The sequence below is a fragment of the Pteropus alecto genome, unplaced genomic scaffold, assembly GCF_000325575.1.
Source record: "Pteropus alecto unplaced genomic scaffold, ASM32557v1 scaffold92, whole genome shotgun sequence".
NCBI classification, from domain to species: domain Eukaryota; kingdom Metazoa; phylum Chordata; class Mammalia; order Chiroptera; family Pteropodidae; genus Pteropus; species Pteropus alecto.
The window spans coordinates 5,666,720-5,679,940 of NW_006432447.1; the positions used below are offsets into that span (position 1 = coordinate 5,666,720).

At 38.0% G+C, this 13,221-nt stretch overlaps 1 pseudogene; it reads right to left on the reverse strand.

Moving 5' to 3' along the window:
- Positions 1-12,826: 12,826 nt before the first annotated feature.
- Positions 12,827-12,945, reverse strand: LOC112476021 (annotated as a pseudogene).
- Positions 12,946-13,221: the final 276 nt, after the last annotated feature.

Below are 13,221 nucleotides of genomic sequence, written 5' to 3' on the forward strand. Positions count from 1 at the left end.
CCGAAGTTATACCTTTTAGAATTGCATTTAATGAGGGACTTTGGGTATCAAACTCTTTAATTCGTTCTTATTTATTTCATCCTCATTTATGAATAAAAGTTGAGAAAAGGAAAAAGAAAAAGCAACTCCTGACATCTAGGACTGATCTAAGTTCACAGTTAGGCCTCAATATTATGACAAACTGTTATGATACTTACAGCTAAACCATGTTCTCTTGTTGGACGTAAACAATCTCACAGAAACTACTCAGACAAGTCACCGTATAACACAGAAAATACCAAACATTCCTCTCTCTTGCTAAATGAGTGATGGCAACTTCTTTCCCAATTACACTCTAGTCTTCCCTTCTTATAGATAATTATTGAGATACGCAATCATAGAATTGCTCACTTTCTGATAACACCCCATCCAGAATGAGTTCTCTGTTTTCTTAGACCCTCCCCAAATTACCAACAGAAGTCTAAATCCTATAATAGATTATTTCTCACACTTTCTTACTGAGATACACCATGGTTCTCTCTTGCTGCAACAAGTAATAAACATAACTTGTTCAACTACATGTATGTTCCCTGAGGTCTTTGGCATTGACAAAATTTAACATGGTTCAAAATTTTAGATTGATAGTTATTTTCCTCTAGAACTTTAAAAATACTATTCTATTTAACATCTTTTTGCTATTGGGGAATGTCAGTATATATTTGCTTTCTTCTGTAGGTAACCTATCTTTTCTCTGGTAGTCTTTTTTTTTTTTTTTCTGTTGTTCTATAATTTCTCTTTGATATGTCTGCCTGTACATTCATTTTTGAGTATTTTGCTTGAAATAAATTATGCTTCCTGAATCTGAGGTTTAATGTCTTATGTCATAAGCTCTAGAACTTTTAAAGCCATTATCTCTTTAAATATCACCTTTCTCCATTCTCTCTCTTCTAGGTATGATATTCTTCTTAGAGTTATATTATATCTTCTTGTTCTATCCCCCGTTATTCTTTTAGCTAATATTTACACTTGCCAGTTCCTCTGTGTTAGCTTCTGGATGATTTCTTTAGATTTATCTCCCAGTTCATTAGTTCTCTTTATGTCTAATTTGTTGTTTAAAATATCTTAAAACTTTTTAGATTAAATGATATTTTTCATTTCCAAATTTCCTTTTAATTCTTTTAAAAATTTAATATTTTTAGTGTATTGCTTTATCTTGTCTCAAAAGTTTCATTTTTTATTTCTGTATTTTAGACATGCTTATTCTATAAGTCCATAGCACACAATACTTACATTTATATTAATATCTTATTTAGTTCTATTTTCTTTTTTAATTTCTGCTGATTCTTACAAAATGTGGCTTATTTCCTTGTGTGACTTCATATTTGACTTTAAGTGCTACCTGGGTTAACAGTGTGTTCTTCCAGAGAGGTTTATTCTTTGCTTCTGAAACCTAGAGTCAATTTTTTTCCCCTCTGCTGACTCTTGTAGAAAAAAACCCCACCATTTTATTTCTTTTAATGCAGGTTGAATAGTCATGTTTCCTCTCACTTTTTGTTTGCCCCAGGACATTTTTATTTCATATTAATTTTTGAAGAATAGTTCTCAAGGTTTAGAATTCCAGGTTGGTCATTATGTATTTGCTTTTTTTCTGGCATAATTGAAAATCATTCCATTGTTCTAGCTTTTATAATTTCTGTTATAAAAACAGATATCCATCTTACAGGTTCTTCTTTGATCATAACGTGTCTTTCTTTTCAGGCTGGACTTAAGATATTCTCTCTCTGTCCCCTCCCCCTCGACTTTCATCCCCCCATTTTCAGCAGTCTTGCTATGATGTACCTGGGTGTACTTTTCTTTGATATTTTCCTGTTAAAGGTTAATAGAATCTGTGGATTTGTCTTTCATCACTTTGAAAAAATTTTGTTGATTCTCTCTTCTTTTCACGTTGCTCTGTCTCATCTTCTACTTTCCCCTCCAATTAAATGCATAGAGGACATTCTCACCGTTTCTCATATTTCTCTAACAGTCTTTTCTGTACTTCTCTACCTTTTTTTCCACTTTAGGAACTTAATGGATTTTCTGTTGACCTGTATTTCAGTTTCCAAAGCCTGTGTTCTTTCTCTTCAAGCTTTAGTCTTATTTTCTACTGCTTTATTTTCTGATTCAGTAATACTCCCTTCTGCTGTGTTTAATCTTTGGTAAATTCATCTAATGTGTTCTTCATTTTGAGATATTGAATTTTCTGATTTTAGAATTAATTTCTATTTAATTTTAAAAAATAGATTGTAACCTTCTGATGAATGTATGCTGACATTATCTCCAGAGAGAATTTACCTTTTCTTCTGTTAGGAGATAAAAATGGTGGCTGATCACCTTAATAAAATTAGGGACTGACCTCACACCTGTTAGAATGGCTGTTATCAAAAAGACAAGAGAAAACAAGTATTAGTAAGGATGTAGAGAAAAGGGAACACTTATGCATTGTTGGTGGGAATGTAAATTGGTGCAGCCACTATGAAAAACAGTATGGAGGTTCCCCCCCCAAATTAAAAATAGAATAACTTATGATCCAATAATTCCATTTTAGAAATTTATCAAAAACAAAACAAAACAAAACAAACACTAACTCAAAAAGATATATGTACTCCTATTTTTATTGTAGCTTATCAGTAACTGCCAAGTTATGAAAACAACCTTAGTGTCCACTGATGAATAAATAGATAAAGAAAATGTGAGATATTATTTAGTCATTAAAAAGAATAAAATCTTACCATTTGCAACAACATGTAACTTGGGAGTATTATGCTAAGCGAAATAAGTTAGACAGTGAAAGGCAAGTACTACATGCTTTCACCTTATATATGGAATAAAAACAAAAAACAAAAAATAAAAAAAATCAAGCTCATAGATACAGAGAACAAATTGGCGATTGCCAGAAGTGAGGAGTGGGAGCCAGGCAAAGTAAGTAAAGAGAGTCAAAGGTACAAATTTCCAGTTATAAAATAAGTCACAGGATGTAATATACAGCATGGTGACTATAGTTAATACTACCGTATTACATATTTGAAAACTACTGAAGAGTAGATTGTAATTCTCATCACAAGAAAAACAATTTTTTGTAACTATGTATGGTGACAGATATTAACTAGACTTATTGTGGTGATTATTTTGCAGTTTATACAAATATTGAATCATTATGTTGTAAACCCGAAACTAATAAAAAAAAAAATCAGGGACTGTACTGAGTTACAAGAGTTGCAAGTATTTTTGTGGTAGCCTGACCCTGCCTGACCATTTCCTGCTCAAACGAGTTAGTTCCTGACTGCACCCCCCACCCTTCCCCGGGACTCTCTGGCTGACACAGCAGTCTGAAAACCTGCTTAAACAATTAAGCCACTTTCCTTGTAGTTTGGCAACCAATCAATGTTCTCCTTATGTTCTTCCTTATATGGAATATCTCTAGCTGTGTAGGAATGCAGAAGTACAAGATGGTATAAAACTGCCCGCCATGTTACAGTTGGGGCTTAGCCTTTGGATAAGAATCCGCTGAGCCAGTGCCGGCATCAATAAATGTTGCTTCCTGGTTATAACCCCGGTGTTCCGTCTCTCTGTTCAAGAATCCCACAACATTTCCTATTAAAAGTAAACTTAAATAAGCATATTAACTACAAATCGTTCCTTAGAAATTTTAATTATTGAAGAAAATGCCATTTTAAGTAATACTAGATAAATATACTAAAATTTTAGGTATACATTGATGTCTTTATCTAATCCTAAACACATTCACTGTCTGTATAACTTAGGTTTTTTAAAATTATACTAAATAGTAATTGATTTATATTTACTCAGAATATTCATTTATTGATTAATTCAATCAAGTATATATTGAACTTTAGTACCATGTACTTCTCAAGGTACTCAAAATTTAGGGAAGAAAATCACATATGCACAATTATATGTCAGGATAAAATTCAATTAGTGTCAAAAGGCAGGGCTTTCAAGTTTTCTCTTTTTGTTTTTCCCTCCATGGGTATATGACTTGGATATATATAAGGCAGACTGTAGCATATGGGTAGTTCCATAGTAGCTGTCTATCAGTTCTCCATTGTTCTTGTACTGAGGAGAACATACTGGATCACAAATGTTGCAGAAACCATCTGGGGATGCTGCTTATCTCACAATGGTTCTCTCCTCTCTCGGAAAGGCCTGAAAAAATAAAGAAGGTCCTCCAGGGGTCACGTCTGCACTAAGTGGCTCTAGACGTCCCCCTCTCTGCTCTCTGCAGTAAGAGAGAAGAAAGCCAAAGAATTCGTCAAGATACCCCAGTGTAGTGGCTTAAACACATGTCTGTAAATTATTTTGATACTCTTCCCACTGAGAGGTAGGGTATATTTCCCCTCTCCTTGAAGCTCAGTAAGCTTGTGACTTGCTTATAACCAATAGAGTACAGCAGATGAGACATTATGTGTCTTCCAACAGTAGGTCATAAAAGGTGATACAACTTCAACCTTGTTAGTTGGCAAAATTGTTCTGGAGCCCTGAGCCACCATGTAAGAAGCTCTATTACTGTGAGACTGCCATGCTGTGAGGAAGCTCAGGCCATATGGAGAGGCCATGTGCAGATGATCTAGTTGACAGCTCCAGCTGAGGTCCCAGATGACAGCAAACATCAGCCACCCAGGCATCTGAGTGAATAAGTCTCCAAATAATTCTAGCCCCTAACCATTGAGGCCCCAGACATCATGGAGCAGAGCTATTCCCACTGTGCCCTGTCTAAATTCCTGACCCATAAAATTCATGAACATGATAAAATGGTTGTTTTAAGTTATTAAGTGTGGGAATAATGTGTCATGCAACAATCATGACTAGAATATCTAAGAATCTTCCAATAAATCTCCCTTTTGACCTAAGCAAGTTTGAGTTAGAGTTTTATCTTTTCCGATCAACAAGACTTGACTAATATAGTAAAGGAATAAAAGTGATTGTGGAAATAACATGTTTCTCCTTTAATTTATTTTAAGAAAACACATACACTTAGGTACTTTAATATTGGTAGCAAAATACTTCTGATCACCTGATAACTGATAGGTACTGACAGATTGAGAACCACTGCTGCAAAGAAATGATGAAGCAAGAAAGTTCTGTGGGAGAGTAGAGAGTAGGAAGAGTGATCATATCCTGTAGGCCTCGTGGGAAGGGCTGTATATTTGTTGCCCAAGTAACCAGAGCATGAAGACCTTGCTACATGCCAGGTTGGCTTTATGATCAGGCTCTTGCTTTTGCCCTGCCCCGCTGGTTCCAGCTCTACCAGGGCCCAGCCTCGGGAAGGCATGGGAGTCCTGTTTGTTTACTTCAGCACGTGGAAAACCTTTGCCTCCTGATACTGCTCTCATTGCTTTTCTACATTATCTGCTCTCTGCATGTAGCTCCCATTCCTCAGATGGCTTCTAAATTTTTCTTTTATCTTTTCTTGTCCAGAAAAGAAGACATGATGAAGAAAAAGATCATGCTATATCTCTTTTTCTCACTGTGCAAACTTGTCTCCAACCAACTGATGCTCTACTCCAATCAGGATAGGTTTTTTATGGGAGCATGCAGTTAGTCACACACTGGGCGCCTTTGAGTCCACCAGTAATTAAGAACCGTTTGCATGGACTGCTCAGGATGACTAATGAAATTAGCTCTAGAGCAGCTGTAGGTTTCCCCAAACCCAGAGTCTTTCGCAATGTTTTCTTTCTGATCTTGATAAAAACATTTTCGAGCCCCATAGTCAGCCTTTAAACCTGGTAGCATGGCAGTTGGTGTCCAACCTTCAGTGTGGCCCTGAGTTGCCCTTGCAGGCAGTAAGGGCATTCCAGCTTTGCTTCTTTTATTGGAAACCCCAGCCCACTGTGGATTTTTTCTCCATCTTTTTTGTAACCTGGATCTCTAATTCTCATTTCTACTATTGCTATTATTGTGGATGGGGGAAAATATCCCCTTTCCCTCTTTGTTTTTCTAGCTGGTCAAATAATTAAAATGATATAAGGCAGATTAACAGGAGAAAATCGAGTTGTAATATGTGCACATGGGGAATTCATATAAACATGAAAATCCCAAAGATGCTAAGGTGAAATGAGGTATGCATGTCATTCTGGACTAAGAAAAGAGAAGGAGGAATCTAGGACTTCAAAGGGAAGTAAGGCAATGCACAAGGAAATGAAAAGAGTTAATGTTTAGTAAAGAAATGTTTGTTGGGCTGTCTTGAAACAGAGGGACACAAAGAGGACTTAGATCAAATGGCCTTGCTAAGTTCCTCCCTGTCTATCACACTTAGTTCATATTAAACTACCATTATCTATAATACTAACTCCTTTCCTGGAGCAGGTCCTCTATCTAAATTCTTTTAGGTAGGTATGAGGAAAGTTAAAGTTTTTTTGAGTCTTTGGTTTCTTAAAAAGAGCAAGCTTAAAATAATCAGTGTCCCAAAAAGGCATATTTTGGGGTAGCAAAATCTGCTACCCCTTACTATGACCCATCTCGTGTCCATGTATTGCTCCTCCATTTTATCCATTTGCTTTTTTATTTTTCATTTTTAAGCAAGTCCCTGCATCTTCAGTTTAGAAAACGACCTCAGTAGCCCTGGATAGATTTCATTGGTCAAAGTGGATAAAGGCCTATGAAAGAGGTGCAGAAAAATGAACTTTCTTCTACCTGGAGGTTTCTCCAAGTTTGCAGGCCCTCTCAGGCTCTGAACTACAGAAACAAATCACATCTTGGCACAGGCTCCCAGCTTCACACAGCTATGAGTGGAGAGAGTGATGTTAGGAACACACCAGCTTGCTGTGTTCCAAATTCTAAGGGCTAAGTTTCCAACATATTTATACACTGGGTGGGACTGAGTTCACACACCTGGAGACTCAAGAGGTGGGGCTGGTGGTTTGGTTAGTTCTCTTGGAAGATAGCTGAGAGCAAAAGACTGGTGTGAAAAGGCAGAAGGGCCCTGGCAGTGAGGAGCACTCTGTAGGGAGGGGAGCTTGGTGGAGAGCTCTAACCACAGGAGTGGACCACGGCTGAGAAAGTGGAAAGAAGGGATCAGGCCATGGCAGGTGGGGAGACTGGGTCTGAAGCAGGAATCTGCAGAAGGCTGATTAGTGGCTTCTTCTGTGGGAGTCAAGAGATAGCTCTGACTATCCAGAGAACTATTCTATCTTTTTTACTGAGAGTCTGCATTGTGCCTGGGTATCCTTGCCATGCCTAGCATAGGGCAAGGAACTAACCAAGTTGAGGAGACAGCCATAGCTCAAGTTCATCCACGCACTCATCCATCCACTAATTTATCCATCTCCCCATCCGTCCACTTGTCCATTCATCCAACGATCTGTCTGTCCATCTGTCCATCCACCCACCCACACACCTATCCCACAAACATTTACAAAACACACCTCTGAGCTGACTATCATGTTTCAACTTTCCCAGAAAATAAAACCACAAGCAGAACCCTAAAAAAAGAAAGTTCATAGGTTACATACAGCATATTAGTTCATCACAAGCCCCTCTGAAAGTAGGGAGAGTACAGGCAATTATCCCTAGCTCATAGAGAGGAAGCAGAAGGCCAGATAAGTGAGCAGGCGTGTTCCCATTTACACAATTGTGGTAATAAGTTAGTGTAAGTTCCCCAAATCTGTGATCGAGCTTTGATTCAAATCGAGTTTCTGCTAGTGGACAGAATTTTTAAATAGGAACTCTGAGGGGCTGAGAAGCTCTCAAAATAAGTGTTTCTGAAAATAAGAATAAATGGATAAACCACAACTCTTCATACAACATGAAAGATAAGACGATTAGTGAATATTTACATACCAGTTACTAAAAACTTGAAGTTAATCTGCACTTATTCTGCATCTTATAAAGTTGAGTTTCTAAATACATTTATTTACTGAAAGAGGCAAAGACTAGCTTTTCTATCATATTAAAAGTTTTCTTCAATAGTCCTTAGGCCTACTGACTTGTAACTGGTAATCCTGAAAAAAAAAATTCACTTAGAATGTTAGAGTATTTACTGTAAAACATTGAATTTGTTTCTTTAAAGTTATAATTTATGATTACCATAGGAAGTTGATTTTATTTGCCAATCTTGTGATAATTAAATTGCGACCATGACTGTATTGATTGATCAGATTATAATGAACTCAGCCAGTATAAAATGGTCTCTTAGAATCAGAAATGTGCCTAAGGGCTTTTCTCTTTAAAAACACCTTACAAGTAAAAAAATAAGTGTCCGTGAGGTTAATTTTCAAATATATACAGAATGTTGATTTTCCAAAAGGCCATTATACTTCCTACCTCTGGGCCTGGGAATATGTTTCCTCCCACTCCTCTGGCTCTTTCTTATAGGTCTTCAGACTCGCCAAGAGCTCAAGTTCCTTCAGGAAGCTGTACCTGATCTTCACTCAGGAGGCCTAGGGCCCTGCCTCTGCATTCCTGTATCACTCTGAGCTCGCCTCTATTATTTAGTTTCTGAGATCAGATTGAAATGAGCAGTTTGCTTGAATATGTTATCTACCTCACTGTGAGATCCCAGGAGACAATGACAGTGCCCTTGTCTGCCATCTTTGTATCCTGTGCAGAGCATCTTATAGCCAAAACATTTATTAAACTGCAGTGGGAGCACAATTGGGACTTCCTGGTATAGTACTTTTTCTATCCCTGCCCCAAGCTGTCACTGAGTTTATAGTCCCTGCGGCAGAGATGTGTGTGTGTGTGTGTGTGTGTGTGTGTGCTGAGCTTATAGTCCCTGCACATGTGTATATGAGAGAGAGAGAGAGAGAGAGAGAGAGCGAGAGAGAGTGTGTTGAGGGGAGGGAACAGAGATAAATAAGTGACTTAGCTCTGAATGCTCTGATGAGATGATGAGCTGGGACTGGGCACTGAGTGACTCTCAGTGCCTGGTGTGATGGACTCTTCTGATATTACTACTCCTTTAACAGCAGACAGGTCTGACACCACCGTCACCTACCATTTATTAAGTGCCTACTGGGTTCCAGGGCACACATTAGGTGATTTACACATTTGTATGTTAACTCCAAGTTCTAGCCCCTGCTAATTAGAAAACTAGGATAACAGGTAGAGCCTTAATAACTAAAATCCACTGGCCAGCTCAAACTTCATTCAAGCCATACATTTCTACTTCCTCTCCCATCTGACTCCCAATAACTAACATGCCCTCCTTTTCCCTACCCCAACTTGTCTTTCTGTGGAGCTACTAATGAGCAGGGAGGGGGCATAAGAGGCTCTTGAGGAGGACTGGAAGAGGAAGAGGAGGAAATGGAGGAAGGAGAGGGGCAGGCAGCCAAGGGTGTGGGTGTTCTACAAACCAGCTCATTTACCTTGCATGTCCCTGAGTGGGTGTCCCAATTACTTAAGGTATTTTAGGTTCAAAGAGCTGTCAAGACACCTTTTTCCAAAGGACTGGCTGTACGCCCTATATCTGTCTTGTTTCCTAGCAGGAAATAATGATGTACAGTGCATAAATCTTTGTGGAGTGCCAATTAAGGCCTGGTCTGCTTCTTTGAGGTGATATGAGGACTGACTCCTCAGGCTAGGTTCTGATTGGAAGCCAGGGGAAGGCCTACTCCTTTGGCCATGTGAGCTCTGATTTGCTGAGAGATGGGACTGGAGAAATGCTGCTTTTTCTGGGTGACTGGTCTGTAGAGGGAACATGTTCTGTCAATAGCAGGGGAGCCATGCTGAGTTTTAGTCATAGTCATGGAGAAGGACTTTATTAATAAGAACCTAATCAGCTGGCTCTGTAATATGATGGTGAGGGTGACCATATTACTTATTGTCCAATCTAGGACACTTTTGAGACTAAAAAGAGAGTGCTATTAATAATTATGTCAAGAGAATAGGTGTAATTCGGGACTTTCCCAGGCAAACCAGAACATATGGTTACCCTAAGGTAATATATTAACTTTATCAATTAATTCTTAGAAGCCCGTGGAATAGGCTCACTCCTATATCATAATCTTCAGAGAAATTCAGGTCTTATTCGAGTGTCACTCTTCTACATGTTTCTGCGGTGTGTGTTGAACACAAATATAAAAGTTTGATGGCTGATGCTTTGAAAGAAGAAAGGTTTGGATGCTGAATAGGCCTGTATTTGCATTCCAGCTCTGCCACTTATTAGCTGACCTCATAAGGTAACCAACACAACAAAACAGGGACAGTTGGTCACCCTATTTGGCAACCTCAGCGAGTACAGAGTGTGGGCATGCAGTCCTCTAAGCAGTCAGGGTTGGATTCCAGCCACGGCATGGGCTAACGAATAGAACAGTGATGTTAGACTGGCACTGGAAGCATCAAAGTGATGGGGATCCAGAGGCAGTGGAGAGGGGTCTCCAGGAAGCTGTTGTGAAAAGAAGAGATGGTTCAGGAGCTTTATTGATCAAGTGGAGCATTGATGGTGCAGTGGGAAAATGCAGGCAGAATCAAAGCACACAGGAAGGCGATCCCAAGAATGGCTAAGAAGGAAGATTGGAGTAGCAGCTGGAAAGGGGGGAGATGCAGAAACAGCAGTGTAAATTAGATGTGAGAATCCCCCTCTCCACTTTGAGGTCACGCATGAGACGCAAGAGAGGAGAGCTGAGTTTCTGTCATTTGGCAAGGGGTTCAGGAACCAATAAGCAAGTGGATCAGGGACCAACTATTACAGCGACCACTAAGCAGTGGGGTTCAGGGCCTGAGTAAAGTGTCTTGTGGAGTGGCTGGCATAGAGTGGCTGCTCAAAATCACTTTTGTTCTCCTTTCCATCTTGTCCTACCCAATACAATGCCCTTCTCATATTTTCTTTACAAACATGCTATTCTTGCCAAAGAAGATAGAGATGTGCTGAAGAAAGAAAGAAGGCAGGTATCAAAGCAACAACAACAACACCAAAACCCACAAGAATGCCATTAAAAAACTTGCTGACTTCTTTGTCTTTTTTTTCTCTCCATCTCTTCTATCCTCTCTCTCATCTATCATCTATCATCTATCTCTCTCTCTATCTATCTCTCTATCTCTCTATCTCTCTATCTATCTATCACACACACACAATTGAAAAGTTAAAAAGGGGGGAAAAAAAGCCAAACATTGGACAGAGACTATCTATCTTTCTATCTATCTATCTATCATCTATCTATCTATCTATCTATCTATCTATCTATCTATCTATCTATCTATCTACCTATCTATCCATCTCTGTTATCTATTCATCCATCCATCCTTCCATCTTGTTAGTGTTCCTGTACTGCCCAGGGCAAGTAAACTTGCTTCTTTGAGAATCTATAAAATATGGGAGTTACCTAGTTAATCCCTCATATTTTATCTGACTCTTAGAATTTCTGATTCCTAAATTGCATATTTTTTAATTTTAATTTTTATGTTTTTATTTTTTAATTATAGTTAACATATAATATTATATTAGTTTCAGGTGTACAACATAGTGATTAGACATTTATATAACTTATGAAGTTACCACTTTGATAAATCCAATACCCATCTGACATCATACAGAGTTATTACAATACTACTGACTATATTACCCATGCTATACTCTATATCCCCATGACTATTTTGTAACTGCCAATTTGTATCTCTTCATATTCCCTTTTCACCCATCCTCCCCACCCCCACCATTTGACAACCATCAACATGCTCTCTGTATCTCTGAGCTTGTTTCTGTTGTTTGTTTGTTGATTCTGTTCTCTAGATTCCACATATGACATTTGTCTTTCTCTCTCTTACTTACTCCACCCAGCACAATACCTTTTGGTCTGTCCATGTTGTTTCAGATGGCAAGATTTCATTCTTTTTTTTTTTTTTATGGCTGAGTAATATTCCATTGTATATACATACCTCTTATTTATTCATTCATCCATCGATGGATTCCCAGAATGCCTCCATATCTTGGCTACTGTAAATAACTGCAGTGACCATATAGAAACGTATGTCTCTTCAAAGAAGTATTTTAGATTTCTTCAGATAAATACCCAGAAGTGAGATTCCTGGGTTCTTCTTTGTCTCTTGTTAAAGCCTATGTTTTAAATTTTATTTTTTCTGGTATACATTATTGCTATCCCAGATTTTTTTGTTTCCATTTTTATAAAACATCTTTTTTTCATCCTTTTACTTTCAGTCTGTGTGTGTCATTCGATCTAAAGTGAGTCTCTTGTAGGCAGCATATGTCAAGGTCTTATTTTCTCATCCATTCGGCCACCCTATCTTTTGATAGAAGCATTTAATCCATTTATATTTAAAGTAATTTTTGCTAGATATGTAGTTATTTCCATTTTATTATTCATATTTTTGATCTTTTTTTCCCTTTTTTTTTTTTTAAAAAAAGAAGTCCCTCTAACATTTCCTGTAATACCAGCTTGGTGATGATGCATTTCTTTAGTTTTCTTATCTGGGAAGCTCTTTATCTGTCCTTGGATTCTAAATGATAGCTTTGTTGGGTAGTGTAATCTTGGTTACAAGGCTTTCCTTTTCATCACTTTGAGTATTCCCTGCCAATCCCATCTGGCCTGCAAAGTTTCTGTTGAGAAATCAGCTGATAGTCTTATGGGAATCTCCCTTGTAGGTAACTAACTGCTTTTCTCCTTTGGCATTTTAATTATGACATGTCTTGGTGTGGTCTTCTTTTGGTTTATTTTGTTTGGGACTCTCTGAGCTTCCTGGGTTTGTATGTCTATTTCCTTCACCAGGTTAGGGAAGTTTTCAGTCATTATTATTATTATTATTTTTTAGGCGATGCAACCCTTGGTTGACCTCACAGATTGCAAGGATCTTGTCAGCTTATAATTCTTTATTTTTCATTTTTTAGTTTTTACGCCTACAGCACCTAGTCTTCCTAGGTGTTCTCACATCCAAGTACTAACCAGGCCTGACCCTGCTTAGCTTCTAAGATTGGACAGGATCGGGCTTGTTTAGGGTGGCATGACTGTAGACAGTCATTATTTCTTAAAATAGGTTTTTAATTCCTTGTTTTCTCTCTTTTCCTTCTGGTATCCCTATGATATGAATGTTGGTATGCTTGATGTTGTCCCAGAGGCCTCTTAAACTATGCTCATTTTTTTGGATTTTGTTTCTTGTTGCTGTTCTGATTGGATGTTTTCTGCTACCTCATTTTCTAAATCACTGATTTGATCCTCTGCTTCATCTAATCTACTGTTAATTCCTCCTAAAGTATTCTTCATTTCAGTTATTGTATTTTTCATTTCTGAC